The following is a 7,459-nucleotide window of genomic DNA, read 5'->3' as shown; positions in this document are numbered from 1 at the left end:
TTAACCATGTGTATGTGACTAATAAAATTTGATTTGATTTGATTTGATTTGAATGCTAGGTTATATATAACCCCCACTGTACCAAACTAAATGCTAGGTTTTTATTAACCCCCGCTGTACCAAACTAAATGCTAGGTTTATATTAACCCTCGCTCTACCAAACTAATGCTAGGTTATATATAACCCCCGCTGTACCAAACTAAATGCTAGGTTATATTAACCCCGCTGTACAAACTAAATGCTAGGTTTATATTAACCCCACTGTACCAAACTAAATGCTAGGTTTATATTAACCCCCCCCGCTGTACCAAAACTAAATGCTAGGTTTATATTAACCCGCGCTGTACCAAACTAAATGCTAGGTTTATATTAACCCCACTGTACCAAACTAAATGCTAGGCTGGAAACAAGAGGAATTCATGTTTTGAGTTGAGGTCAATACAAGAGACAGCAACATGGACATGATATTCACAATTAGGAGCGTCCAATCAGCATGACATTCACATAACTGCTCGTCCAATCAGCATCCAAACAAACAGTTTTATAATTAAGTGATAACGCCCGAGAAGCTGGTGTTTGGAGGATATATTGGCATGGGTGTTGTAAGGCCGAGACGAAGCCGAGACAAAGTCAATATATCCACCAAAACTCCGTCTTCATTTAGTTAACACTATTTTGATTAATCTATTCATACTATTTCATCCATCCTCAAGATAGATATATATATAGTCCTGATACAAAATCTAGGGTTGCTACCCAAGCCGGCTGGTCGTTCGTTCTATCGGTTCGGTTGCTAGAGACGCGACCCAGTCATTCAGTCTTTTTCTTCTGTATCTATAGACGCGACCCAGTCGTTCGCTCGAAYATGTTCTATTGCCATACTGCCTGGCAACGTTCTTGTTTGCTAGCTAGGCAACTACGGCTAACTAACAGTCATGTCAAACCGTGCAGCCAGAATAACAACTAAGTAGCTACATTTGCATTTTGTTTCAGCTGTTTTCTAGTGACATTTATTTAGATACATTCATAACAATGAGCTAATGAGGAGCGATTTCAGGACACTGTTTTTCAGAGGAGCTAGCCAACAACACAGTTAACACTAACTGTCACGTTCTGACCTTTATTTCCCTTGTTTTGTCTTTATTTAGTATGGTCGTGAGTTGGGGTGGGCAGTCTATGTTATTTGTTTCTATGTTTAGGTTTGTTCATTTAGCCTGATATGGTTCTCAATCAGAGGCAGGTGTTTTGCATTGTCTCTGATTGGGAGCCATATTTAGGTTGCCTGTTTTCACTGTTGGTTTGTGGGTGTTTTGTCTTCTGTGTCAGTGTTTGTCGCCACACGGTACTGTTTCGGTTCGTTTCACATTTGTTATTTTGTTATTTGTGTAGTGTTCAGTTTATATTTATTAAACATGGAAACTTACCACTTCTCGCCTGATGAGGAGAGATAGATAGCCGTTACACTAACTTCAAACTGAACGAGAGATTGGGTTTATGATTCATCTCCTCACACCCATTTTTTTCATATTGCGTCATCGTTGCTTAATAAGCGTCTGTCTCCCTTAATTGGTTTTCGTACAACTGTTCCCGAGTCAGACTGTTTGAAAAGGTCAGACATTTCTGTTGTCCCCCCAGGCATCCCCCTATCGGATAGAATCCATGAAAAACTTTGGCAGTTGGATATTCCAAAAGTCTAATTCAAAAGTCTCACCTCCAGCTCTTCCATCTACCTCACAGGGTTCTCCCAGCCCATGTCCTCTGTTATTGCCAGTACTAGGTACAAACTTGTGCACACCAAGTGAAAATACTGCTCTCGTACGGATGTGTAACTTCTTGATATACAGTGGGGCAAAAAAGTAATTTAGTCAGCCACCAATTTGTGCAAGTTCTGAAATTACAGGCCTCTCTCATCTTTTTAAGTGGGAGAACTTGCACAATTGGTGCTGACTAAATACTTTTGCCCCATTGTACTCTTAGCACCCACACCTCACCGCTGAATGTCCAGAACAGGACACTCATGTCTGATCAGTTTGGAATATGTGGCATAAAAATATCTTCCAGTGTTTTTAGTTTCTCCTACATCTCCCTAAGAGCTCTACTTCCTGAATCAGCCACCAAACAAAAACTGAAAAAAAACACTTCTCTTGGACCTTTTTTTTCTAAAATGCATTATCTTTGTTTTTTTCTGGTTGGTTTTCAGAGTCTCCATCTTTTGCACGAATTGATTTTTCATTATAACATTTTCTGCATTTTCTTGTTCAGTTTCTGCCATCAAAATAATATCAGCATAGAAAAAGGATACTTATTTTAAAAAAGAAAAAGGATACCAATATTTAACTGTTCATTTCTTTATCCAAATCATTCAAACATATCAAACAGAGTGGGTGATAAGGTGCTCCTCCTTTTACACCCGAGGGAACCAATCTGTACTATATTATTTAACCCACACCAGGCATTTGAGCTTGGTAGAGGTACTAGACTGCTGTCACGTTCCTGACCTGTTTTCTGTTAGTTTGTGTATGTGTAGCTTGTCAGGACGTGAGTTTGGGTGGGCAGTCTATGTTTTCTGTTTCTATGTTGGTTTAAAGGGTGACCTGATATGGCTCCAATTAGAGGCAGGTGGTTTTCATTTCCTCTGATGAGAGCCATATTAAGGTAGGTGTTTTCACACTGTTTGTTTGTGGTGGTTGTCTCCTGTGTCAGTGTCTGTATTTATATCCACATGGGATGTTTTCGGTTTTTGTTTGTTCGTTCGTTTTATGTAGTCAGTTTTCCTGTTATTGCGTTCTTCGTGTTTCATGTAAGTTCGTCGTCCAGGTCTGTCTACATCGTTTATTGTTTGTTAGTTGAGTCAAGTATAGTTTGTCTTTCGTCTTGTTTAAATAAATATCATGTCATATCACAACGCTGCGCCTTGGTCGAATCACTACTCCTCCTCTTCATATGAAGAGGAGGAGGAACACTGTTACAGAACACCACCAACAAAAGATCAAGCGACGGTGTAACGGAGGAAGGGACAGCGCAAGAAGGAGGAATGGACATGGGAGGATATTTTGGACGGCAAGGGTTGCACACATGGGAGGAGATTCTGGCTGGTAAGGATCGCCTCCATGGGAACAGCTTGGAGCAGCTCGGAGAGCGGAGGAAACCGGGAAGAAGGGAGGAACCGGCTTATGAGGGGACGCGTCTAGCACGGAAGCCCGAAAAAGCCCGTGAGTACTACCCAAAATGTCTTGGGGGGGGGCTAAGAGGTAGTGGGCCAAGGCAGGTAGGAGACCTGCGCCCACTTCCCAGGCTTACCGTGGAGAGCGGGAGTACGGGCAGACACCGTGTTACGCAGTAGAGCGCACGGTGTTCCTGTACGTGTGCATAGCCCGGTGCGGGTTATTCCACCTCCCTGCACTGGTAGGGCTAGATTGGGCATTGAGCCAGGTGTCATGAGCCGGCTCAACGCGTCTGGTCTCCAGTGCGTCTCCTCGGCCGGCTTACATGGCACCAGCCTTACGCATGGTGTCCCCGGTTCGCCTACATAGCCCGGTGCGGGTTATTCCACCTCCCCGCACTGGTCGGGCGACGGGGAGTATTCAACCAGGTAAGGTTGGGCAGGCTCGGTGCTCAAGGGAGCCAGTACGCCTGCACGGTCGGTATTTCCGGTCCGGTATTTCCGGCGCTACCTCCCCGCCCAGCCAGTACCACCAGTGCCTACACCACGCACCAGGCTTCCAGTGCGTCTTCAGAGCCCTGTTCCTCCTCCAGCACTCTTCCTATGGTGCGTGTCTCCAGCCCAGTGCCTCAGTTCCGGCACCACGCACTAAGCCACCTGTGCGTCTCCAGAGTCCTGTACACACTGTTCCTTCTCCCCGCACTCGCCCTGAGGTGCGTGCCCTTAGCCCGGTACCACCAGTGCCGGTACCACACGCACCAGGCCTATAGTGCGCTTCGAGAGTCAGTGTGCCCTGTCCCTGCTCCCGCACTAGGCTTGAAGTGCGTGTCTCCAGTCCGGTGCCTCCAGTTCCGGCACCAGTACCAGCCTACAGTGCGTCTCAGCCGGCCAGAGTCTGCCGTCTGCCCAACGGCGCCTGAACTGTCCGTCTGCCAAGCGCCGCATGAACTGCCCGTCTGTATTGAGCCTTCAAAGCGCCCGTCTGCCATGAGCCTGCAAAGCCGCCCGTCTGCCATGAGCCTACAGAGCCTTCCGCCAGACAGGAGCCGCTAGAGCCTTCCGCCAGACAGGAGCCGCTAGAGCCTTCCGCAGACAGGAGCAGCCAAAGCCTTCCGCAGACAGGATCAGCCAGAGCCATCCGTCTCCGAGCGCCGTCTGAGCTCCGTCTCCCAGCGCCGTCTGAGCCATCCGTCTCCCCAGCGCCGTCTGAGCCATCCGTCTCCCCAGCGCGTCTGACCATCCGTCTGTCCCGAGCCATTAGAGCCGCCCGTCTGTCCGAGCCGTCAGAGCCGTTAGTCAGTCAGGAGCCGCTAGAGCCGTTAGTCAGTCAGGATCTGCAGAGCCGCCAACCAGACAGGATCTGCCAGAGCGCCAACAGACAGGATCTGCCAGAGCCGCCAACCAGACAGAGTCTGCCAGAGCCGCCAACCAGACAGATCTGCCAGAGCCGCCACCAACATTGCAGAGCCGCCACAGACGTCTGCCAGAGCAGCCAACAGACAGGTCTGCCAGAGCCGTCAGCGAGCCATGACGTCAGCGCCGTAGCCAGAGCCGTCAGCAGCCATGGCTACCAGGCACGTAGCCAGACCATGAGCGTCCAGAGCCGTCAGCCAGCCATGAGCGTCCAGACCGTCAGCAGCCATGACGTCAGCCGTCAGCCAGCCATGAGCGTCCAGAGCCGTCAGCCAGCCATGAGCGTCCAGGCGTCGCCAGCCCATGAGCGTCCAGAGCCGTCAGCCAGCCATGAGTCGTCCAGAGCCGTCAGCCACAGCCATGAGCGTCAGAGCCGTCAGCCAGCCATGAGCGTCAGGGCCGTCAGCCAGCCATGAGCGTCCAGGGCCGTCAGCCACCATGAGCGTCCAGGGCCGTCAGCCAGCCATGAGCGTCCAGAGCCGCTCAGCCAGCCATGAGCGTCCAGAGCCGTCAGCCAGCCATGAGCGTCCAGAGCCGTCAGCCAGCCATGACGCGCCAGAGCCGTCAGCAGCATGAGCGTCCAGAGCGTCAGCCAGTCATGAGCTGCCCTCAGCCAGAGCGGCCATTTATCCAGAACTGCCCCTCAGTCCAGAGCTGTCTCTCTGTCCGGAGCTGCCCTTCAGTCCGGAGTTGCCCCTCTATCCTGAGCTACCTTCCTATCCTGACTACCTCTCTGTCCTGTGCTATATCTCTGTCCTGAGCTACTCATCCCGGTGCTGCCCTTGTCCGTGCTGCCCTTATATTAAGGTTACCATTAAAATTAAGTGGGTGTAAGATGAGGTGGTCATTCTAAGGGGGAGACGTAAGCTGGGATTGACTATGGTGGGGGTACCTCGCCCAGAGCCTGAGCCACACCTGTCAGATGCCACCCAGACCTCCCCTAGACTTTTTGGTGGTGCGTCGAGTACCCACCTTGAGGGGGGGTTATGTCACGTTCCTGACCTGTTTTCTGTTAGTTTGTGTATGTGTTAGCTGGTCAGGACGTGAGTTTGGGTGGCAGTCTATGTTTTCTGTTTCTATGTTGGTTTAAAGGGTGACCTGATATGGCTCTCAATTAGAGGCAGGTGGTTTTCATTTCCTCTGATGAGAGCCATATTAAGGTAGGTTGTTTTCACACTGTTGTTTGTGGGTGGTTGTCTCCTGTGTCAGTGTCTGTATGTTATGCCACACGGGACTGTTTTCGGTTTTGTTTGTTCTTCGTTTTATGTAGTCAGTTTTCCGTTATTGCGTTCTGTGTTTCATGTTAGTTCGTCGTCCAGGTCTGTCTACATCGTTATTGTTTTGTTAGTTAGTCAAGTATAGTTTGTTTTCGTCTTGTTTAAATAAATATCATGTCATATCAACAACGCTGCGCCTTGTCGAATCACTACTCCTCTCTTCGTATGAAGAGGAGGAGGAACACCGTTACAACTGCGTGACAACATTTCCCATCAACTCCAGTCTTATCAAACGTAGGCTAAAATAACCTTATTACAAAATCAAAAGCTTTCTGGAATCAGTTGAAACATGCAAAAGTAGGCTTATCTTCCTGTAATCATTCTGAATATTGTGCAGACGGAGAAGATATGAACCTAGTATTACTGCACTGTTGAGCTAGAACACAAAGCATTAGGTATTACTGACTGTTGGAGCTAGAAACACAAGCATTAGGTATTACTTGTACTGTTGGAGCTAGAAACACAAGCATTATTTAGATATACTGTACTGTTGAGCTAGAAACACAAGCATTATGTATACTGTACTGTTGGAGCTAGAAACACAAGCATTACGTATTACTGTACTGTTGAGCTAGAAACACAAGCATTATGTATTACTGTACTGTTGGAGCTAGAACACAAGCATTGGTATTACTGTACTGTTGGAGCTAGAAACACAAGCATTATGTATTACTGTAGACTGTTGGAGCTAGAAACACACGCATTATGTATTACTGTACTGTTGAGCTAGAAACACCGCAGTTATGTATTACTGACTGTTGGAGCTAGAAACACAAGCATTTCGCTGCACCTGTGATGAAATCTGAAAATGTGTGTACGAGACCAATAAACTTTGATTTGATTTTGAGTTCACAGATGAGCTCTTGTTTTTGATTGATTTTCCAGAATACATTCTCATTTACAACAATGAGCTGGTGAATAGTTACACGGGAGATGAATGAGCTAATTGGAAGCTGGGACGATTTAGGTGGTCATGATGGTATGAGGGCCAGATTGGGAATTTAGCCAGGACACCGGGGTTTACCTCTACTCTTACGATAAGTGCCATGGGATCTTCAGTGACCACAGAGAGTCAGGACACCTGTTTAACGTCCCACAATTACTGATGCTATAAGTCGATGGTGTTTCTGGTCAATGATTGTACAGGCGGTATAATTTATTTTATTTCACCTTTATTTAACCAGGTAGGCTAGTTGAGAACAAGTTCTCATTTGCAATTGCGACCTGGCCAAGATAAAGCAAAGCAGTTCAACACATAAAACAACATAGAGTTACACATGGAGTAAACAAAACATACAATCAATAATACAGTAGAAAAATCTATATACAGCATGTGCAAATGAGGTGGGATAAGAGAGGTAAGGCAATAAATAGGCCATGGGGCAAAGTAATTTCAAATATAGCAATTAAACTAATGATGATGATGTGAATGGTTTGACCATCCAGATACAATGCGTGCCTGACTACCTAGGAAAGGTGGTCAGGAAAATCTGATCACAATCAGACCGGCAGCTTTTCTCAGCCAGTCGAAATCATGAATCAGCATCATTTTTTTATGGATATACAAAGAAATATGAATTGAACAAAGGTAAAGATGAAGTACAGC

The sequence above is a fragment of the Salvelinus sp. IW2-2015 genome, unplaced genomic scaffold (assembly GCF_002910315.2).
Source record: "Salvelinus sp. IW2-2015 unplaced genomic scaffold, ASM291031v2 Un_scaffold4441, whole genome shotgun sequence".
Classification (NCBI taxonomy): domain Eukaryota; kingdom Metazoa; phylum Chordata; class Actinopteri; order Salmoniformes; family Salmonidae; genus Salvelinus; species Salvelinus sp. IW2-2015.
Note: the sequence above shows the minus strand (reverse complement) of the source record.